Below are 25206 nucleotides of genomic sequence, written 5' to 3' on the forward strand. Positions count from 1 at the left end.
TGTTCTCATACGTCGATGTAATTAATCGATTTTTTTCCTTTTTTTTTTTTTGCTGCGTGCAATACGAGCGCAAGTGTAATTGAACATTCAACGTTAACCGAACGTGATGGAAGTGAAACGTCTGAGGCCTAATTGCCTCGATGCTCCGCAGTCCAATTACAAACAGGCTACCGGCGGATGCCCGATTGCTTCCGGAACGGTTCATGCCTCTCTGATGAGACCCCCGCTGTTAACTCGAGAAGTCGGACGGTTTCACGAGAATTCATAAGCGAATCGGCGAATTTAAAAATTTTTTTTTTTTATCCTATTTCTCGAAATCGTCGAAGTCAAGGTTTCGAGCACGCGTTTTCGAAACGATCCGAATGGAAAACGAATTTTTCCAATTTTTGCGTGATTATGGAGAAATTGGGAGAAATTAGAGTGGAAGACGATTTTTCGAGACGACGGAGTCAGATTTTGCATGATGCGCATTCTGTAAACGATCCCCTCTCCGGAAACGCGTGAAAAAAATAAACCAAAACAAACGGTGCAAAATTGAAACGAAAAACAGAGAGAGAGAGAGAGAGAGAGGGACGAGAAGAAAAAAAGGAAAATAAAGGAAAAAACGAACTGCCGCGCAGATTACATCACGGTAGATCTGTTAAAAGGCAACGAATCGTTGGTACGTGAAAAACAAAAATGTCCTTCCAAACAAATTAAAAAAAATAAAAAAAATGGAGGGAGGGAATGAAAAAAGGGGAAAAAAGAAGAGGGAAGTAGTTGTGAATTTACTCGTTAAAATCACCGTCGAAAAAAAAAAGAAAAAAGAAAAAAGGAGGGAAAGGAGAATAAAAAAAATGAAAAAAAAAAAATAAAAATAAACGAAGGAACGAACAACTAAATCACGCGCGAGGATGATCCCGCGGAATTCGATGGGATTATAAATGGCGAACGACAGGTTGCGAATCGCGAAATTAGCATTTCCATGCATTACACACGGTGGCAGTTTTCGATTTTCACACTCCGCGCACGGTGGCTCCCTCTACCGGTTCTGCAATTTCAGCCCCCGCGTGCAGACTCCGTTTGCGGTAATCCGCAACGCCAGCCCCCGCGATATCGCAATTATGACGCTTCTGAATAAATTAGTCGGCCGTCACGCATCGCTGTACGCCGCGTTTAACTCGATACGCCGCGTGTCATACGTCCCGATACTGGATTTAACTCGCCCCCGTATCGAGAAAGGGAAGGGGAGGGGGGAGAGGCGTCATCGATTTTTTCCCAATTGTACGTCGACCATCTCCTCCTCCTTTCATCGTTCCTGCCTAATCGAATTCGGGATTTTCGTTCTATAGGAATTCCGTTTCTTAGGAAGAGACGTATTATTGATACCGTTCAATGTTGATGGAAAGAACGACAGGAGGGATTTAGATGTTTTGTTGTTGAGGAAAATTTAATAGTCCAAGTCACGAATGATTATCGTTCAAAATGTAATAATAATTGCGAATAATCGTAAAGATTATATGAAAAGAGGATTGACTATAATAGGTACGAATAAATATTTTTAACCAGTTACTTTTTCAATGTCCGGTTGGTAATCCTGACACCACACATAGTGGTAGAAAAGTTATAATTCGAATGTTCAAAGTCTAATGTAATTAATATATCTAGTTTAATTTTAATTTTATAATATTCGTATACATTATATTCGATTATAAAATTACATTTATAAATTAAATTATCGTTAAAAATCGTAAATTAGTCTATGCATTTTATATTATATAGTTAAAATATTCTGGATTCTATATCTAGTTAGTTACGCATCGAGGTTAGATATATGACAAATACCGATAGAAACAAGTATGTGTGTGAAAGTAGGCGTTTCTTTCCACTTCAGTGAACGATTATTAACCGCTGAAAAAAAGTCTCGCAAAACGGCAACAAAAGTCCTTCAAACGTTTTGTTGACAATCCTGACACCACAAACTTACGGTAATAAATGGAAGAGCTGTAATTTGAAAATTCAAAATCGTTATTTTCATTTTCATAAAGTTATGTTAGGAAATATTTTCGAAACTATCTATACCGTGTGTTTAGATTATTCGTATATGATTTATAAGTTAAACTATCATTACAAATTATATCGATACGTTAGAATTCTGCGTTTAATCGAGATTTAGATTCTTTTGATTGTAAAAATAAATGTGTTCCAAATTAACCAATCAAATCCCTATTCCTCGCGCGAAATTTCTTTCCACCAGTGAACAGTACGTTCAATTCTCTTTTTTTCTCTCTCTCTTTAAATTAAAACTATTCCAAGAAAGAAAAGAATTAAAATCCATCACGAATCATTACGAAATTTGCTGTGAAAATGGAAAAAGAATCGAAGCATTGATGATATATTCACTCCGTACAATCTCTGTTTTGAAAATATTTCAACTTTGATATCTCCCTCCCTCCTTAAAAAGAAGAGGTGGAGAGAAACGAGGTACGAATTCCTCGACTGGAAGCGCGTTTCGATCGCGTAATCCAGACCTGTCGAATCTTTTAGCATCTCGCGAATCGTCGCTCGTCTTCTATGCCAGATACATCTCGACGACGTACAACGCGTGTCCCCCCCACTCTTTGGCATCTTAGAGAGAGGGGTGGGTGCGCGCATGCGCGCGCAGGTTCATCGTGCGGCACAGTGCATTATGCAGCACGCATAATACCGGTGTGCACAGAGACAAATTGGACGGCGACGAGGGAGAGAGAGTGGTGTGCACGGAAGGAAGGAAATGATAAAGCAACAGCCTGGGCCGAGCGGCTGGTGGAAGGGGATTACAAACAACACGGCGTACGTGTAAGCAATTCGAGGGATGCGTCGAAAAGTGGTTTTAAATTGATATTCGCCGGGAATACCCCTCTCCTCTCCTTCTTTCTTTCTTCTCCGCTTTGTGTACATCGAATGCTACCCGTTTTTTTTTTTTTTTTGCGAATTGAAATCTCCGTTCCTCTCCGTTTCTTCTCGTCGAGGGATACGATACACTGGCATCTCTCCTCGAGATCGACTCGAAAATAAAATAGACTTATTTTTCTTTTTTTTTTTTTTTGTTTTCTTTATCTTTTTCCTTATTCACATAGCTCCAATAATGGCAAAAATTTCGACATTTACGAGCGACAAGAATTATTTTCCCTCTTGGGTACAAAATTATTCTTATCTCTTCCACGTTCCGAAAACTGAAAATTTCGACAACCATGAGACGAGAATTATCTTTCTTCGTGCTCGTCCCCTAAAAAAAAAGAAATATTCGCATACAACAAACGCTTTCTCCCGGTTTTATCCCGGACGAGTAACGCGATACAAAATTTGTCAGAGGCAACGAGGACCCGAGAGAGAGAGAGAGAGAGAGATTAAGCCAGCATCCAGTCGTTTGTTACTTTTGGCCCGGTAATTGCGGCGAAGTGACATCGGCGTGCTCTAGATTCCAAAACCGAGGAACAAAGGGCCGTCACGAAAATATGACGCTCGTGGGGGCCGCGTTGTTATTCGCCAAATTATTAATGCTGCACGCCTCTCTCTTTCTCTCCCTCCCTCCCTCTTCCTTGTTCCCCTGTGTGTTTGCCGGGGCTGTTATTACCGGAACAATTACTTGCTGCGCGGCTTGTTTAATGTAATAAGCCACGATACGGCGTGGAACGTATATACAGTTCGGTAATTGCGAGAGCCGGGGCTCGATATTCTAGATATCGAATCCGCGGCTTCCGGCGGAGCACAACAGTTTTCCAATCCCCCCCCGCGCGTTGCGGATTTGTTAATTACTAAGCGCGTGAAACTTGATCTTGCGGGATTAAATGGTTGGACATTGCGAAAAAGCCTCGCCTCGGCCTGTTTTATCGGCGGTCGATGATCGAAACGTTGATACGGTTTGGAACTCGAAGAGGATATCGTCCGGAGATGGGCTAATGGTTTTTTGCGGAAATTGGAGGAATTGGAGGAAATTTCGCTTACGTTTTTGGATTGCGCTCGCCTATGCTTTTCGACCACCGGGGAAATCTGTACTTACGGACGTTCGCACGTTTTTTTCGTTAATATTCATCGAACCTAACCTAGCTTAATACAATCAAAATATAAAATTTCGTATGCATCTCTTTATTTTACATTTTTTGATCGAGCCAAAATCGAATCTATCGAAAAAGAAAATTCCAATAGATCCTTTAAATAATAATAGATATCCCATCATCTCGCGGAGGAGGATAAAACGAAGCTTCGTAATTTTTACGCTTGAAACTTGGAATTTAAGCATCCGAAACGAGTACAGATTCCCGATTAAATAGAGACGCGAATAGAACCAGGATACAAATCTCGTTATCACAATTTCGTAAACGGCCGACTGCCTGCCCCCCTCGCGGCCGATTTGGCGAGAATGGTTGAATGGTGGTAGCCTGAGAATCCCGCGTACGGGATCGTAAATCGCGGAGCCCGGGATTCGAGCTTTCGAAATCGGCGAATAAATCTCCCCCCTCCCTCTTCTCCTCCCGCGCCCTCTCTTATTTATTCATTTGTTTGCTTATTTATTTATTTACCGTGGGCCGACCAGTCGTATCCCCGGAATTACGCGAGGCTCGATCTAAAATTCATTTTCGGAATGAATCCGGAATGAACGCGGCCCACGCGATACGCCGTATCCCCCCGTGAGCAAGGATTCTCTCTCTCTCCCCCTTCCCCCTTCTCTCTCTCCCCCTTCCCCCTTCTCTCTCTCTGCGATTCTATCCGCGCGATCCTATCCCTGCGGATCAGTGATTCTCAATCACGCGCGGATCGAGAGTGTAAATTTTAAATACGAATAAAGGGAGGCTTTAATAATAATAATAATAATAACAATAAGTTGAAGATGCAATGTATTTGAGTAAATTTTTATTCGCTTCGAAACTATCCCCGCGGATCAGTGATTCTCAATCACGCGCGGATCGAGAGTGTAAATTTTAAATACGAATAAAGGGAGGCTTTAATTATAATAATAACAGTAAGTTGAAGATGCAATGTATTTGAGTAAATTTTTATTCGCTTCGAAACTATCGCTGCGGATCAGTGATTCTCAATCAAGCGCGGATCGAGAGTGTAAATTTTAAATACGAATAAAGAGAGGCTTTAATTATAATAATAATAGTAAGTTGAAGATGCAAATATTTGAGTAAATTTTTATTCGCTTCGAAATTATCGCTGCGGATCAGTGATTCTCAATCAAGCGCGGATCGAGAGAGTAAATTTTAAATACGAACAATGCGATAATTTTAATAATAATAATAGTAATAATAATAATAACGACAACAAGTTGAACACGTGTGTATAGTATGTGTAGTAATGTACTTAAGTATATAATATACTTAAGTTAGTTTTTATTCGTTTCTCCGTTTCTTCAAATTCGAAACTATCCTCGCGGATCAGTGGTTCTCAATCATATGGATCGAAAATATAAATTTTAAATATGAATAATAATAAGTTGAACACGTAAACACTTAAGTGAATTTTAATTCGCTTCCAAATTCGAAATCATCCCCGCGGATCAGTGGTTCTCAATCGATCGGTGGGTCGAAAATATAAATTTTAAATACGAATAATGCGATAATTTTAATAATAATAATAACAAGTTGAACGTAAGCTCTTAAGTGAATTTTAATTCGCTTAATTCGAAACTATCCCCGCGGATCAGTGATTCTCAATCGATCGGTGGATCGAGAATGTAAATTTTAAATACGAATAACGCGATAATTTTAATAACGATAACAATAAATCGAACGTGTAAAAGTATTTAAGTAAATTTTTATTCGCTCCCAAAAATTCGAAACTTTATTCTCCGCGTTCTAACAAAGAAAGGACTTCTCTCTTCATCTATTTTTATATTCTTACATTTCGAATTTCGCGAATCCCTTTCGAAACTTATTCTTCCTTACACAAACTTTTATTCGATTTTAGTTTCCCCTATTCGAATTTCACATTTCTTCTTCCCTTTCTTCCTTTCTAAGAGGAAGAAAGAAATCAAAATCAAGTTTCCCCAATTTTCTTATAATATTCATTCATTTTTCTCTCTTATTACGTTACGTATCATTTTCAGAGTTTTTCCGCGAAAAATACGGGGAAAGTGGATTACAATAATACAATAATAATATATTTCCCTTCGATTTTCGATGCGATTTCTTCTTCTCTCTCCCCGACTCCTCGAAATACATAAAATATTTCTCGTAGAGCTCACAGAGGGGAACAGGAAAGAGGTTTCGAACCGGGATCCTTTCCCGTGCCAGTCGAGAACTCCGCGCACTCGGACAACGCCGCTTGCGCGTTTCTATCCTCTTTTCTTCGTGTATTACTCGCGCCCAAATTCACAGCAGCGCAATGCCTTTCCGCGTGATCGCGTGTACGAGCATCGAACACGAGCATCGATTCTCCACGCATCGCGCAATAATACGCGGCCATCGTTTTCGCGGCCGAGAAATTACAAGGGTTCTTAGCAAACATTCTCCTTCTCCTCCTTCTCTTCCCCTGCTCCTCACCTAATTTTTCACTCACGTCACGTTACCACCGCGGATCCGTTCGAAATATTTTCCAACTATGCGAAAACACTTTTATTAGACTCTCTCTCTCTCTCTCTCTCTCTCTCTCTCTCTCTCTCTCTCTCTCTCTCTCTCTCTCTCTCTCTCTCTCTCTCTCTCTCTCTCTCTCTCTCTCTCTCTCTCTCTCTCTCTCTCTCTCGCACGCACGCACGCACGCACGCACGCACGCACGCACACACTCCACATACACTCTACACACACTCCACACATACTCCACACACTCCACACACACTCCACACACACCACACACACTCCACACACACTCCACACACACCACACACACTCCACACACACTCCACACACATTCCACATACTCCACACACACTCCACACACACTCCACATACATTCCACATACTCCACACACACTCCACACACTCCACACACATTCCACACACTGCATATACACTCTACACACACTCCACACACACTCCACACACTCCACACACATTCCACACACATTCCACACACATTCCACACACATTCCACACACACTCCACACACACTCCACACACACTCCACACACATTCCACACACATTCCACACACACTCCACACACACTCCACACACATTCCACACACATTCCACACACATTCCACACACACTCCACACACACTCCATACACACTCCACACACACTCCACACACTCCATACACACTCCACACACACTCCACACACACTCCACACATACTCTACACACACACTTCACACACACATTCCACACACACAACACACATAACTATAGACACGTGCATCGGAATTATAGAACGTGTAGATCGGAAATAGTTGCTGGCAACATTCGATAATAAAAACCAAAAATAAAATTTCAAATTAAATTTCAAATATACATAAATAAATAGATAGATAAATAAATAAATAGAAAAAGATATATATTTTCAAAAATTTCAAATGAACTTTAAATTTTACAACAATATATACATATATACATAAATAAATAGATAGATAAATAAATAAATAAATAAAATATATATTCTTACCACACACACACACACATACACACACACACGCACACACCGTCACTGTCACTGTCACTGTCATTGGAACTGTCAATGTCACTGTCATTGGAACTGTCAATGTCACTGTCACTGTTATTGGAACTGTCACTGTCATTAGAACTGGAACTGTCATTGGAACTGTCACTGTCACTGTCATTGGAACTGTCATTGAAACTGTCACTGTCACTGTCACTGTCACTGGAACTATCATTGGAACTGTCACTATCACTGGAACTGTCATTGGAACTGTCACTGTCATTGTCATTGGAACTGTCACTGTCATTGTCATTGGAACTGTCATTGGAACTGTCACTGTCAATGTCGTTCTCTCTCTCTCTCCATCATATTTTCGAACTCGAATATATATTACAAGGGAAGGAAGGAAGAAAGGAGGAATCGTAGTAATAACGTAGTAAGAGTGACTCGTCGGCTCGAGGTTGTAGGACGGGATGATTTTATAAATATAATGATGAATTCGTAAGTCGAGGGATAACAAAGATAAAATATAGGGATAGGATGGGATGGGATAAAATATAAACGAGAGAGAAATTTTTTCCAGCTCATAATTTTCCAATTACGTTCTCCTCCCTCTCTCTCTCTCTCTCTGTATCTCCTCCCCCCCTTCTCCCCCTCTCACTGTTTCGAACACAAAAGAGTCATCTCAACAATCGTCCTCCCCCTCTCCCTCGGACCGCAGAGAATCACATCTGCGAAAACGGCATTACCCCTCCCCTCCCCCTCCTCTCGGAGGAAGGCGGAGGGACCTAATTTCAAAAGAATCGGGAAAATAAAAGGCGGCCATTAATATCCACTGGCAAGTTGTGGATTATATAAAATAATAATCCAATGGAGGACAATGGAGGAGGAGGGGGAGAGGGATAGGAGGCTTTTAATTGTTCCCCGTAAGAGATTTTTCATTCGAGGAGCCAAGTATTTATTTATTTATTTATTTATTTGTCCCTGCAACTAATCGCGAAAACAAATCTTGCCTCGCCTCGAGAATCGAGATCCCTTTGCCGATTCTCCTCCAAAATGCTCCTCCATACCTTTCGATTCATTGCTCGTTCGATTTCGCTCTCCTCTTCGTGGAGCTGGAACGGGGAGGGGAAGAGGAATGGGACAAGGAGAACAAAAGTGGGAGGGAGGAGAGGGGGAGAGCAAAGCGGAGAGAAGAAAACGAAGGATAGGAACGATTGTTCCCTCGATCCGTGGAAGCCGCGGTGGCTAGCAGCATTGTCGTTTCCATGTTTTCCAACGATTGTTTCGATACCGTGCATCGGGAAAATGTCGGCTCTGTTTCAAGCCTCCCCCTTCTTCTTCTTCTGGCCGATTCGAATCCTTCCTTCCTTCCTTCTTTCCTTCTCCCCTTTCCTCTCCTTTCGTGGAGACACTGAGAAATATGGACGGTAGAAGGAGAGGGAGGGGGGACATTGATACTCGAGGGAGGGGTTATCGAAACGCAAAAATCAGCCCCTTTGTCCAAGTGATTTTTCGATCGAATGGCAAACGTCGAATCCAGAGCGACACCTCAATCCCTCGAGTGGAGGGATATTAAGATTTCCTCGTCTCTCGAGTTTAGGTATTTCTTCTTTTTTTGACGTCTTAATAATTACGAATCGTACGTAAAAAGTATCGAAAATCTCTATAGAGTTGTAGAAATTACGAGAGCACCCTGTATATAATTACGAATCGTATGTAAAAAGTATCGAAAATCTCTATAGAGTTGTAGAAATTACGAGAGCACCCTGTATATAATTACGAATCGTATGTAAAAAGTATCGAAAATCTCTATAGAGTTGTAGAAATTACGAGAGCACCCTGTATATAATTACGAATCGTATGTAAAACGTATCGAAAATCTCTATAGAGTTGTAGAAATTACGAGAGCACCCTGTATATAATTACGAATCGTATGTAAAAAGTATCGAAAATCTCTATAGAGTTGTAGAAATTACGAGAGCACCCTGTATAAGTACGAATCGTACGTAAAAAGTATCGAAAAATATTTCTTTTTACAGAGAACAAAATTGTAAAGATTACGAGAGCACCCTGTATATAATTACAAATCATATGTAAAAAAATATCTTCGTAAAGTTGTAGAGATTATGAGAGCACCCCGTATATAATTACGAGTTTTATATATAAAAAGTATCGAAAAATCTCCCTTTTCGAGGGGGACAGAGTTGTAGAGATTACGAGAACATGGTATACGGATGTTTAAGGATGTTCCCCTAATTGAAAGACAAATTTCTAAGGAGGACGAAGAGAAACTTTCCGATCCGTTTAACTCCAAAGTAACTACGAAGTATATACATATACTTCGTCTGGTATACTCGAGCCACATTTGAATCCGTCTATCCTTCTTCCAAATTTCCTTAATTTCGCGTAAAATAAACAAAAGAGTCGAACGCACGGAACATTTGTATTTTCCGATTTTAAAATTAGATGGATCGTGTTTCCTTGCTTCGATGTTTATCATCGATTCGGACGAACTCGAAAGGTAGACAGAGAGAGAGAGAGAGAGAGAGAGAGAGAGAGAGAGAGAGAGAGAGAGAGAGAGAGAGAGAGAGGCGATAGATGGAAAGTTTCGATATCGAATGCGTTGTCTTCTCCCCGTATCCATATGCATTGAGAAGAGCTTAGAATCTCACTTTGCAAGAAGTTTAAGTTTAATTATCGGCTGATACACGGCTCCTGTTTGCCAACTGTTTACCGACGGAGCAGGATAGTGAAAGGAGGGGGAAACTCGCGAATGACCGTTGCTTTCAACCTCACGGAATGTATTAAAAGCCGGACGAAACTTGACGAAACTTTGCCTCCGTGGATAATGATGCCAGTTAAAGGAAGGAGAGGGGAGCGTGTTGCATCGCGATCTCATCATCGCGAAAACTTTCTTCCGCTTTGATCTTCTCCTTCTCGATTAAGAGATAAAAAAAAAAAAATAGTAGCAGCAATATTTTTTTCGTAAAATTTTTTCAAAATAGAGGAGAAATAAAATAGGGAGGAGGAAAGGGATTTAGAGAGAATTTCTTTTTTCTCTCAATTCTTTCCTCGATCGTTAAATCGACGAATCGTTTCGTGAATTCTTCGATTGATCGATCTTATTTCTCTTTTTTCCCCCCCTTGAAGAAATGAAAAACGGGCAAATAAAAATCGCAGAAATATTCCCCGAAGAAAACACCGCAGTCCCCTTCTCCCTCCTCCTTCCTTTCCTTCAACTTTATTTTTTTTTCCTCATTTTTAATTACTCTCCCTCTTCCAACCACTTCATCCCGCCGTTTCCTCCTTCCTTCACCTCCACAATCATCCATTCCACGCTTCCATTTCCCATCCCCCCTCCCTTCTTCCTTCCTTCCTTCCTTCCTTCCTTCTTTTTGTCATTTCTCGTTCACTTCCTCCCCTCCTTCCCTTAGCCACCATTTTCCAGCCAGTACGTTTCGAGCACGTGATTTACTCGTGACTACTCTGCGTGCGCGAGGGGCAGAGGGGGGCGCAGCGGGGAGGAGTGGGGTGCGTAACCGGAAATAATGACTTAACCGCGGCTGTCGATTCGACGCGAAAATATTCGCCAGTTTTTTTATCTCGTATATATATATGTGTGTGTTCTCTTCTAAAGTAGAGAGAGAGACAGAAAAGAAAGGAAAGAAAGAAATATATATCGATGTCCGCTTCTAACTTTATATATATATATATATATATATATATATAATTTCTTGCTCGCGTTTCTCCTACATTTTCTTCGAACGAATGATAAAACTTGAAATTTGTCATTGGATGTAATATCGTCGGAGGATTTTTTTCCTTTTTTTGAGACGTTTGATTGATAAAATTGATAAAAAATTTAATGCTGTCTCGCGTCAAGATTGAACGAAAGGTTTTATTTACCGGTGTTACGTTATTTGTTTTAATTATTAATTATCGGAAATTGAATTAATTTTCTCGTCTACGTTCAATTCTAAATTCTTTTTACCTAATAATCGGTTATTTAATAATTTCCTTTCGATCCAATAATTTTCTTAATCCAATCGCGATTGATTGATCGCAAATGAGCGTCCAAAATAAAATCTTCTTCGAAAATCTGTTCAAAACGATCGTCTTGAAAACGTGTTAAAAAAGATCGATCGAACAACTCGTCTTTTTCTCAATAATTGAAAAAATATATATATATCGTACATACCTTCTTTCATTTTTCCTTTTCAAGTTTAAACTCAATTCGAACACAAATCCCGAATAAAATTTCGAATTTCGTAAATAATAATACATCTCGTACGTTACACACATTTACACACATTTTTTATTAAAATTTTATTTTTATTTCATTTTATTTTTATTTTATTAAAATTTTCCTTTTTTTCTTTCTCTTTTATTTTTTTTTTTTTCAAGCGAAAAAAAAATATATATATATCGTACATACCTTCTTTCATTTTCCCTTCTCAAGTTTAAACTCAATTCGAGCACAAATCCCGAATAAAATTTCGAATTTCGTAAATAATAATACATCTCGTACGTTACACGCATTTACATTTTATTAAAATTTTCCTTTTTTTCTTTTTCTCTTATTTTTTTTTTTTCAAGCGAAAAAAATATATATATATCGTACATACCTTCTTTCATTTTCCCTTCTCAAGTTTAAACTCAATTCGAACACAAATCCCGAATAAAATTTCGAATTTCGTAAATAATAATGTATCTCATACATTTTACACGCATTTACATTTTATTAAAATTTTCCTTTTTTTCTTTCTCTCTTATTTTTTTTTTTTTTTCAAACGAAAAAAAAATATATATATCGTACATACTTTCTTTCATTTTCCCTTCTCAAGTTTAAACTCAATTCGAACACAAATCCCGAATAAAATTTCGAATTTCGTAAATAATAATACATCTCGTACGTTACACGCATTTACATTTTATTAAAATTTTCCTTTTTTTCTTTTTCTCTTATTTTTTTTTTTTCAAGCGAAAAAAATATATATATATCGTACATACCTTCTTTCATTTTCCCTTCTCAAGTTTAAACTCAATTCGAACACAAATCCCGAATAAAATTTCGAATTTCGTAAATAATAATGTATCTCATACATTTTACACGCATTTACATTTTATTAAAATTTTCCTTTTTTTCTTTCTCTCTTATTTTTTTTTTTTTTTTTTTTTAAGAGTCGTTAAGTAGAAATTCGCAAGGATCCGGAAACGATTCCGGTGTCCGGGACGGGAAATAAAAACAAGCCACTCCCGCGAAGCCACGTTCGCTTTTGCGCGACGGATTACACGACGGTCGACCGCAAAACGAGAAATTCCTGTTTGCCTTTGGCTCCGGCTGTCCGACTCCCTTCACGCAAATTCTATTAACCAACGGAAATATTTAATGTGTCTCCGTTTCGAGAGCAGCGGACAGCTTGGAGTTGGGAGGGGAGGGGGGAAGAGGGGAGGAGGGGGGAGGAAGAGGCAAAAAGTGTGGACGCTCGGTAATGTCGCTCCCTTAATTCCGCCCACGTTCCCAAATAGGATCGTTTCACCTTTTTTTACTTCTTCTTTTTTCCCCTCCCCCCTTCCTTTTTTTTTAAATAAGTAATAAGTCACTGTTTGAAGGGGACGGACAGTTTAAACGAACGTGTGGTAATTTTATTACGCGCCGTGGAATTAATACGAGCTGCTGCCAGTTGGAATATCACGGAGATACATGCGTGTGTGTGTGTGTATATATATATATTTTTTTCTTTTTAAGAAAGGAGCGCTGAGAATTTAAAAAAAAAATTAATAATAAGAATTATTAGCAAAGTAATTATATTTATTCTAGGCAAAAAAAAGTTTTATTTAAATTTTGTAAATTTTTATATATTTTTTTAATTCTTCAATCGATATTATTCTTCAAATTATGCTGTTGGTCATTTTCGTTATGTTTTATCAATAGAAGTAGTTTTTTGGTATCATTTCAACATTTGTTCATTGATATTAAATGATTAGAAAATTCAATTTTTATTGGTGTCAATTCAATTCAATTTTTTTAATTTAATTACTCAATTCGTATTATCGTTGAAATTCAATTTTATCAAATCAATAATTTTTTTGAACAGTTTGAATAATTCGTAAAATTCGTAACAATACGTGTTACGATATAGTCGGGAATGAGGAAGCAGATCCAATCAGATTCGCGAAACTGACAGAGTTTATTTATTTTACAATACGCTCTTTTTTCCTCCCCCCTCTTGTTTTCTTTTCTCCCTTTCCTGTTTCCATAAAACACGTTTGTCGCCCGTTTGGAAAAATCTTGGTCGGTCGGTCGGTCGATCGATCGATCGCACGCTCGCTCGTCCGTAAACAACGGTGGCTCGAATATTCTCGGACGATCGAAAAAAAAAAAAAAAAAGAAAAAAAATCCCGAATTTCCCGAATAACTTTAATCCAAACAACGGAAACTTTCCTTTATCCAAAATTTATTTCGTTCCATCCATTATTCCATCCGCGGAATTAGAAAAATTAGAAAAATTTTTTTCCTTTTCAACGAACGTTTATATTTTGCAAAAGTTGCAATGGACATGGATGAAAAGATTGTTTCAAAAGTTGTTAAGAAATAGAGAATTGAAATATATATATATATATATTTCAATAAAGAACGAATAAAAGTTGCGCAAAAAAGAACGCGATAAAACGTTAAAACGTCGGAGAAAAACTTATTTTTGGGCGAAAGAATATCGCTCGAGTATCCGATTTCGGATAGTGAACGCTAGTAGCGGCGGTAAAAATTTTATCGCGGCCGCACGGCGAAGCCGAGGAAATACGGAATATGGAAGAGTTCCAACTGTCTCTCTCCCTCGCCCATTTCTTGTTTCTTTCTATGTTCGAGGCAAGTGACTCCGAACTTCGAGGATCGACTCTATCAATGTTCGATAATTCTCTCCCCCCTCCCGAAGTTTCTTCGTAATTTATACCGGTGGAGAGAGAGAGAGAGAGAGAGAGACGAATGAAGTTTCTCGCGATTGTCAAAAGTTCGATCTAATCTTTTTTTTTTTAGGGAGAAAGACGACATGTTCGCATACTTGTCACTAACGATATTTGTAAATAAGAGAGGAGATCTTTAAGATTTAATTTTCTAATCCTAAAAGGCGGCGTGTTTAAATGAAAAAAATATAAAAAGAAGATTTGGAGAAAATAGTTAGCCTTATCTTCGGAAACCCCGCAGACGATCTATCACCCCGATTATAGAGCGAGAGAATCATAAATAACCCGTTACTCGCACGGTGTGTGAACCGCTGTGTTAACGCTGAGAAATGGAGAAAATCTTCTTCCTCCCTCCCTCTCTACCCCGTAATCGTAAATAATACAATGGGCTCGAGCAAAAGATTCGCGCGGTAACGTTAACTCTGACAAATTGGTAGACATCGTAAACCGGTGTCGTTATCGTCGAGGCTGAGAAGAGAGCCTCGATGCGAAAGATTAACGCTCGAATGATTATTCTCGGCCCATACGTTCGTACGTTCGTCGCTCATACGGCGACGATATTTATTTATGTACGATTCTCGTTTGAAATATCGCTTCGTATAGAATAAATTCTTAAGCTCTTTAAGTGTAGTCTTGTGTGAAGCGTTGGAACGAAATATAACCGTCGAGCGGTTGGAGTTTTTCTTATCTCAAATTGCGATCGCGGCTCGAATTACATTTTCAACATTGGTCCGAGTTTGACGGTCAACGGTAATAGAGATATTATTTTGTCAATGTTTTCGAGCGAAGATGAGTTTGATTTTTCGTTGTTAAACTATTCTATTCGTTAAGAAATCGATGATAGAGAAAAGGAAAATAAAACAGAGTATAAGAAAAATAAGAGTAATATACAGTGTGAATGCGAGAGCACTCATCTTGATAATTATACTATTAATAAAATATCGCACGAAACAATGATACAGACTTTATATATTCGAGAAATTTCCTTTCCTACGTAAAGATACATAAAACATTAGAATATAAATGTTTTCGAAACGTGCAGTTAAAATTCGTGAGATACGAGTCAATTATTCCCTTTTTTTTCGGATTCCTTTCAATTAAAAAATGACAAACGGTTCCAATCCGTAAACGAAATATAATGAAAATATTTTGCAAGTAAGCTCCAACAATTTTGAACGTGATAAGTCAACCTTAAACAACAAACATGTATTCATTTCGTCTCAAGAACAAGAAAGAAACTTGCAGAACTTATCCCAATACATTCAACGATAAATTAACCATCATCCACGCTGAACCACAAAAGCGATAACTTTTTTAACCACTCGGTCATTTCGACCGAGCGCAGGTAGAAAAATAGATGTATAAAAACTGTGTCGGTGACGTCGGTTTGGCGTCAATTCTTTTGCCGCGTTGGCGATAGAACGAGACAAACTTCTCGCTCAGAGTTCGTTAAAACTTTCCCTTCCCCTTTCCTCTCACTTCACACACGCGAAAACAAACCGCACACAATAAAAACGTTCGTGTATCGGACCGTGTCTACGAAGGAGGATATTATCTTGGTAATTATTGTTCCCGACGAATTGAAGGCAGCGAGCTGGAAGGAGAAGAGAAGGATGGAGAAAAGTTTTGAAAAGTTTTGGTCAACGAATTCGAACAAGCGGAATAGGATGACGTGAACGACGATGGAAAACAGTATTGAGGAGGGGCGGGTGAGAAAGAGACAGGATAGGATAGATCATCCGTCCCGAATTAAATTGGCCGCGGGGAGGAAACCGTGCTCGTGAAACCGTGAAATTACCATTTTTTTGACGCTCGCGCTCTCGATGCCTTCTCGAACCTTCCTTCCCTCCCCTCTTTTCTCCTCCTCGAGACGAGACGAAATTTATATTCCTCCTCCTCGTTCTCCCCTATTGACGAATCGAATTCGAGAAAAAATACCAGAGAGAGGGAAGAGAGAATAGGATCGATGTATTTTCGAAATGTTGAAAGATCTTCGACTTTGGGAGAAGGAGAGGGGATTAATCCATCACCATCTCGAGAGCCTGACATCTGGGGAGGGGGGGAGGAAATCGCAGAGTCACGATACTCGAGTCGAGCTCTCGAGTCGATCGGCGGAGAAAATTGGAGGGGAGAGAATGGTGGTGGGGGGGGCCTTTTGAACGTAACCTCAACGCTAGCCTCTTCCCGCCTCCATTTTTCCTCCCGACTCTGTTACGAAGCTAATTACGCGTGACCGCAAATTAGCTCTTCCGAAAAGCTGGCCAAATTGAACGTGGCCAACGTTCGAAAAATCGACCTCTCCCCCCTCTCTCTTTACGTTTCCTTTGTGATTTTCCAACGTGTCGCCATTTCCACGGATTTTTCTTTTTCCCAAAATCCAAAATGGAAACGACGAGACAAAAAACGCGAGAACAATTTTTTTTTTTTATTTTTTATTTTCGATCGTGACATTCGCTATTCCTTTTTTATCGGCAGAAACGGTCGTTCGTCGCTCGAAACTTTTCGTCCCGTCCGAATTTCGCGAGAGGGGGGGGGGGGAAATTTCGAGAATTTTGATTTGAAAAAGATTTCAATTATATCCTCGAGAAATCTATTTTATATCTATTTTATACGTTTTGGATAATTTTAGAGGGAGGGGGGAGGGTGTTCGAGTTATCCGGATACGCGATAAACTCGATTAAACTCGACCGAGTTCTCTGTAATAATCGATAATCGAGTTCCATCATTTAATTAACCATCTCCACCGCCGCGTAATCGAGCGATTTCCGTTTAATCAATCACCGAGTTCTATATATATATATATATATATATATATATATATATATATATATATATATATATATATATAATTGTTTGAGTTCTATCAAATTGATCGATGCGCATTATCCGATCGAGTTCCCTCCGACGGATCCTCGAGTTCCATTTGTTCGCCACCTCGGCTAATCGACTTCCGCAGATATAAAATCGCATCGCGTCGAACGATGAATCATCCCGATTTCGATCGATCGAATTCGTAAAATTCATCGAAATGTATTTGGCGTGGAAGGGAGAAGAGTCGGCTCTTTTCCTTCCGCTTGGTCGACTCAGCGTAGCCGCTTCTACGAGCGTCTGTTTTTTCCGCTTAATTAAAACGGAAACCTTTCGACGAGATTTCCGGCGGTTTTTTTCCTCCCCCTCTACGGCGAATCGAGCGAGAGAATTTAGAAGAATTAATTCGATAAGGAAGGAAGAGGTTAAGTTAGGATGGTAGGTTGGCTTGATGATGTTGGAAGGAAAGAAGGAAAGAAAAAAGGAATCTTTCGTAAAATATAACTTTGCACGATAACGAGCATAACAGTAATCTTAACACGTTTCAGGTATGCGTGGGTCGTGTACGCGTCCCAGTTTTCGTTTCATTCCCCCTTTTCCTTTCTCCGATTTAAACCGTGAAACTGGCACGGATAATTCGTGAAAACTGATTAAAATAGCGTTTTTACGAGTGGCGAGGTGGAAAACGGTGCGAGTTTACATCTCGATCGATCCACGCCTCTCCTCCCCTCGCTTTTGTTACCTCCGTTACTCCTGCGGCGTGCGGCGTGTAATGAAACTAATTTATTACAAAGTTCGCTGTTAACGAGTTCCATTCCGAGACGATCAAAAGCAAAGATCCACACGCTAATGAAGCTTGTCACTAAAGTTCGAAAGATTAACAAGGTTTGAATGGAAAGATTCTTGAACGGTTGTAAAAGACACTCAAGTCCAAGAAATTCTCCCAAAACGCTTTCCATCAGTCCCTTGATCTAAAAGGAGCCACACCACTCGCGAAGAAAACTGATCCGCACGATCGATTTGTGTAATATAATTCTTCTCAAGCAGGATAATGCTGGTCGAGACTGGACTCCACGTTAACCACGTTTCACTCACACTGAATCGTTTCTAAATATTCGAAGCACTTTATATTGCACTTTACTATATCTGTTCAATTTTCTGGACAGCTTTATCTTCTTCCCTTTCCGCCCGTTAAAATCGTGAAACGAAACAAACGAAACTAAATTGATGTATTATGTGCACGAATAAGATCCTTCCTCTTTCTTTCGACGTACGAGTTCGAATTATTTTACCGTTAGTGGCGCCATCTGAAAGAGCGTTCTTTTGCTTTCAAGAAGAGTCGCGACGAGCGCTCTATGTTTCCAGTTCTACACGACATTTCGAGCGATACGTCGTGCGAGAAGCATTGTTCGCGTCACTGTTTACTTTTTGCGTTCCAGCTTGGGAGATCGACCGTCGAAGTTACTGAAATGGTTTGTGCGCGCTACTGGGAAAAAACGCTGTATCTTACGGAAAAACGTGCAAAAAGTCGTAGCAAAGATTCAAAGTGGGGAATTTTAATTCGCAGGACGACGATCGAGAAAGTTCGACGACGATGAATTGGAAGAATCGCTCGATGAAAATCCGACCCAGACTCGTGAATTGACAGAAAGATTGGGAGACAGACGACTGAAACAATTATAATAAAATTATAATATTCTCGCATCCAATGTATACTTTCTCACGAAAATTCCTAAACAATCGAAGCTAAATTTAGAAAATCCCGAAAAAAAGAAAAGAAGAATATCGATATTCCGATTCTTTGAACGTACATATTTCTCGTAATTCGAATCTCTTCTATCCACGAAAAACAAGGGGAATCGTTTTCGAAAATTCCTTCTCTCTTGGGGCTATAATCCCCCCTCTTCCTTTCCTTCTCTTCCACTTCCCCCTCCGCTCTGTCGCTTTCACGCGGGTTAATTCGGCCGGAATCGGGGGCCGATTAGCCGCGGCAAGTTGAATTTCTCCGTGTATCGGCGGCCAATTTGCACGAATTCGCGCGGGGGAGAAAAGGGGAGGGGGGATGCCGGGGCGAAATTCATAGAAATTCACGCGGCACGGGACTAATGGATCCGGTAATACACTCACTCCGTTAGAAACTCGTGAGCATAAATTAACAGTTTCCCCTGTTTCGAAACGAGGAGGGAAAAGGGGCGGGGATGCGGAGGCCTCCTGAAAACTCTGTCTGCCTCCGATCAGAGAAGCGGAGTGAGAGAGAGAGAGAATTTCTGCGGATCGGGCGCAGAACCGGCCATCAGCTGCAGCCGTACACTTCTACTGGATAGATTCGTTTGTTCCGGTTTAACGTTCGTTTGAAACTCGCCGTTTCCCATTGTTTTGAGGGCGGAGGAGGGATAATTTTGGAATGGAGGATGGAGAACAAGTTTTTTATTATTTTCTATTATATTATTTTATTATCTTATCGATCTTGAAATCGTATGAACAATAACTAAATATGGAAAAATTCTCTGATCCGATCCAACGCAATAATTGACGAACAAATTTATTTTTCTTGAGATATTTGAAATTTATATTTGATTTTTAAATAAAATAAATTGCAATAAATAAATTGATTTTTAAATAAAATTGAGAAAAATGTGTATATATAAAAAAAATCAATTCATTCCTCCCAGAAATGAACTTCAAATTTCTCAAATTTTGTAAACTTCTTATATTGGAGAAGAAAAATTTTTTCGAAGGATCGAAAAATTCTCTGATCCGAACCAACGCAATAATTGACGAACAAATTTATTTTTCTCGAGATACTTGAAATTTACATTTGATTTTTAAATAAAATAAATTGTAATAAATAAATTGATTTTTAAATAAAAAATAGAATGTAGAAAAAATGTATGTATATAGGGATCTAAAAAAAATCAATTCATTCCTCCCAGAAATGAACTTCAAATTTCTCAAATTTTGTAAACTTCTTATATTGGAGAAGAAAAATTTTTCGAAAAATTTTCTGATCCGAACCAACGCAATAATTGACGAACAAATTTATTTTTCTCGAGATACTTGAAATTTACATTTGATTTTTAAATAAAATAAATTGCAATAAATAAATTGATTTTTAAATAAAATTGAGAAAAATGTGTATATATAAAAAAAATCAATTCATTCCTCTTAGAAATGAACTTCAAATTTCTCAAATTTTGTAAACTTCTTATATTGGAGAAGAAAAATTCTTTCGAAGGATCGAAAAATTCTCTGATCCGAACCAACGCAATAATTGACGAACAAATTTATTTTTCTCGAGATACTTGAAATTTACATTTGATTTTTAAATAAAATAAATTGTAATAAATAAATTGATTTTTAAATAAAATTGTAGAAAAAATGTATGTATATAGAGATCTAAAAAAAATCAATTCATTCTTCCTAGAAATGAACTTCAAATTTCACAAATTTTGTAAACTTCGATTCTTGCTTATAATTGTAGAAGAAAAATTTTTTCGAAGGATCGAAATATCGAGTCGCACGACAAGGTCTTTCGAAAGGTTATTAAAAAAGTGCGAGTCGGTTTCGAGTCGGGCCAAGCGCGACGACCGTTACAAGCGTTACCGCCGGTGGAGGGGATAAATGGAACACGGAGCGAGCTATGGGTTCAAAGCATCGGACTCGGCCACGGCGAATTACCGTGGAACAATTAGATTCCCAGTGCTCGGCGCCACGCGAATCGCATTTTTCTCCCTTCCTCGAGAGGAGCTCGCCCTTTGTCCCTCCCTGTGAAAGAATCGTAGGAGAAAGAGCGGGTGGGGAGGCGAGAAGGGCCATTGAAACGACGAAGAAGAGCCGTTTCCGAAAGTTGGTAAAACGTTATAAGGGGAAGGGCTCTCTCGCGCCGCCACTTCCTCTCTCGTGTCGCACAATGGAGGGGAAAAATCGCGATCCTTTTTCTTTCCTCCTCCTCTTTGTCTCTCCGTGTGTTCCCGTCTTCGATTCTTTCTTCTCCCTCCTTGTTGCTGGTCAAACACAAATGCACAGGCTGTTTATAAAAACGTTGAGGATTCGTATACACATATATATATTTATATATAGATGTGATGTATTTACGTATATATGAATAGTGAATATATATTAATTTTTGTCAAATAAGAAGTTACGTAATACATACGTATTATATTACGTTGAAATTCATTTGAAATAATCAATTATATATAAAAGAAGATATCAATTGTATATTTATTTTCATCGATGAGGCTACGCGACATTGCAGTACGGCACTGCCAACTGAGCATTCTCGCTCTATCTAATATAAACATAAAATGCTCATAGCTCGCCAATTAAGCCTTATATGTGTATACGAACTTTTTTTATCGTTTTAATGTTTAGAATTTATCCTTCAAAGGATAATGTCTCACGTTTTTATAAACACCCTGTATAGGAAGAGACAATCGTTTGGATATTTATTAACGGCAATATGAATAAAATGGTAGTGGAATATTCATAACGGTTTGAATTTTCAAGCTGTGAATCGATACGAACGTGAAGTTCGAGCGGTATAACCGGCACGCTATATCAAGTGTTAACGTAGAGAAGGATAATTAATATAACGTTTCGACCTATTCCGTTTTTATTTTTTTGCAACAATGTTTCTCGTCGGAGAATCTTGACACTGTACCGCTCCTTGAATCGATCTCAAATCTCGATGAAACCGTGAAAACGGTGATAAACATCTCCTCAAGTTTAAAAAGAAAAGAAAAACGACCTCCGCTCTTCCAAGCTTAACGTCGGTCGGTAAAAAAGTTTCGAAAAAAACGAAACTTCTCGAGAGAAGGAGACTCTTCGAAACATCCAAACGATCTTTTTCCAACTTTTTATTATTTAACCAGCAACTCGATTAACACGATTCGTTTTTCGATTATAATTTTCCTCGAAAAAATCAGACCTGTTTGCCCGACCACTCATCCCAAGATTCGATCCAAGCAATAAAAACGAGGAAGAAACAAAACACACGCGAATAATAAATAAATTTAAAAAAGGAGAGAATTACTGTATCATTTCATATAAAGTTGCAATTTTCATGCCTCTCTTATTTATACTTGGAGTCGAGCGGCCGTGAACCAATGCGTGAACGAAAAAAGGAAGAGTGGGGGGGGAAGAGTGGCGAGTGGAAGGGATAGGAGGAAGTTGGCGAAAGCGTGACGGGATAAATGGTCGATCGGGCAGGTGCAAGTTTAATCCTTCTCTCCGTAGGAAAAGTTGTTGGGGCGAGCACGGGATGGGGGGCAATGGGGCGCCACCCGCTGGAAATTCGATTAGAGAATTTTTCTTTAATTTGTCCCCCCCTGCGCTAGAGAAAAGGGCGCTAGTTCGATCGATAGTTTAAGAAGCGGGGGCTCGAACTTTTCAGCGGGATTTGCGCCGCGACGAGGAGAGGGGATGGGATATTTCGTGCTCGGCCGGTATCTGTTGTTCGTCGAGGCCGATTATCGTGGCTGGCTACGAACGAGATATTATTTTATTATTATTATTTATATATTGTTTATATATTATTTATATATTATTTATGTATTATTTATATATTGTTTATATATTATTTATATATTATTTATGTATTATTATTTATTTATATTATATTATATTATATATTTTATATATTATATATTATATTATTATATTATTTATATTATTAGTATTATATTATTTATTTATATATTATTTATATATTATTTATATATTATTTATACATTATTATTTTATGGATATTAATATTATTCTCTGATTGATTTTTAAATTTTTTTCAAGTTTTATCAATTATTAACAAATTAATTTGTTAATTTGTTGTCATGGAATTTCATCGATATTTTTATTCGAGTTTTTATTTTTTAAATTTCATTCAAAATTAAATAAGAGATATATTATCGTGAAATATTTTATATTTTCTTCTTATTTAATACAAAATAGTTTTGCGAATATTAATATTATTCTCTGTCTTTTGATTTTTAAATTTCTTTCAAATTTTGTTAATAACCTTTATTTTAATTTTATATTTGTCTCTCGTTGCTAATATTAATATTTTTATTTTTTAATTTTTTTTCAGTCTTCAAATTTTTCAAAATTTTCATACTTAATCGATTATCAATCATAACTGTGATTAGAAGGACGAAGAAATTTCATCGTGTATTTTTGATCCTTAAATTTCTTGCAAAATTTCGAAAAACAGAGTGAAATGATGAGATTGAAAAATATCCGTCAAGGATATAATTATCGTGAGATCTTATTTTGCATCATCATATTCCCTCCCGTAGTCAAGGATTTATTTTAATTCGACGAAATTACAGAAGATAGACAGCGATGTCAAGGTTATCCGTTATCGCGTTGATTAAAGGAGATTGGATAAAAGCGGCGCATGTCCACAGGAAATTCCGACATTCGTGTTGCTTTAGTTTAATAAAGCGTCGAATGTTGCGGCGGGGAAACTGGGCTGTGCGGTTGGGGCGAAGTCTCGAGTAAGTCGTTTTTATCCCCGACATTTTTGCCGTGGAACGCGCGGAACGTGGCAAGGAGTTGGGAATTACCGTGGAAGGAATTTCAGGATGCGGTATTCCTGCTGGATTTTAAAGGATACCTTGCATATTACCGTGTTATTTACGTACACGGGGAAAAAATAATAAGTCGAAGCTTAAAAATCTTCCGAACGCCGTTTTTCCCGTTTCATCTCGTTTCGAACGATATATTTACGTAAACGCGCGTGCGAAAAAATTGTTATTATTGGAAAATTCGAGAACCGAGTCCACTCTTTCGATCTTAATCATTCGAGTCGTCATTGGAACGAATTACTGTATCGTACGAAATACACTCTCCGAAATAACGTTCGTATTTACTTCAACAAATCCATTTTCCCCCTATAGCCGTATATATATATATATCTTCAATTTCTAAACGGCCACTGATAGGAAAAATATCGATTCGAAGTTAAAAATCGTCCATTTCCTCTTCCCTTCCAAAATAACGTTCGTTTCGAAATAAATGATATATTATTCCTTTCGGGAAGGGAAATCCATTTTTCCCGAAGTAAATTATTATACTGTATATCCGAAATACATACCGGTTTTCGCAACGTGGAATCGAGTCCAAAAGTTAAAATTCCATGTTTAACGCGATAAAATATTCGGCGAGAAACTCGAGCGTCGAAAACAAGTCCTCGAGTCGGGTATCAATTTCCATCACGCGTACGAAACTTCGTCAAAGATGGTGGCGCCCTCTATTATTTGTCGCGCGTGCGATTCTCGATTCGAGATAGGACGGATCGAGAAACGCGCCTACCTCGAAACACTCCCCCTCCTCCCCCCTCCCTTCCGCAAGTTGCACGGCGGACAGACGAGTAGGTTTCTTAAACTTCGATGCGCCAATGTCGATCAGCGGCGAACTTTTTCGCTTCGAAACTCGGCACAGAGAGGAAAGAAAAAAGGTGGGAAAGGTAGGGAATGACTAAACTACTCTGTTTTACAAATGTTCCTTGCCACCTTTTTCCGCATCCGATCAACACGGCGATAATATTTATTCGAGTTTGATTTTTTTATCCTTCATTCGAACACTAATTATCACCACGTTCTATGCTTACTGAAAACTGAAAAACATCGAAAATAATATTCCTACCGCTATTTATTACCGTTAAATTCGAACCGAAGATGCAGATAAGAAATTTAAGACAAAAAAATCTATCTACTCGACATTATATTATTCTACGCTTCACAAGATTATTCGTGAATTCTAAAAAAGTAAATATTGTCGCCGTTTCAATCGAAAATGGCGGCTGAGAATTTCCTTTCCATTGATTCAGGATAGAGTTAACACATCGCGTACGAGTCACGAGATATCTCGTTTTAAC

At 38.5% G+C, this 25206-nt stretch overlaps 1 protein-coding gene and 1 long non-coding RNA gene across 10 annotated transcripts in view; both read left to right on the forward strand.

Moving 5' to 3' along the window:
* The window catches only part of LOC408862 (prolyl 4-hydroxylase subunit alpha-2), a 323379-nt gene that overhangs the window by 248778 nt on the left and 49395 nt on the right, over nt 1-25206 (forward strand). The gene's annotated exons all lie outside the window — the stretch shown is intronic.
* Nucleotides 17390-19032, forward strand: LOC107964432. The gene is made up of 2 exons (XR_001702921.2): nt 17390-18802; nt 18898-19032. It is a non-coding gene; the product is annotated as an uncharacterized LOC107964432 (long non-coding RNA).

Source organism: Apis mellifera, linkage group LG5, assembly GCF_003254395.2.
Source record: "Apis mellifera strain DH4 linkage group LG5, Amel_HAv3.1, whole genome shotgun sequence".
In the NCBI taxonomy this organism is placed as follows: Eukaryota; Metazoa; Arthropoda; class Insecta; order Hymenoptera; family Apidae; genus Apis; species Apis mellifera.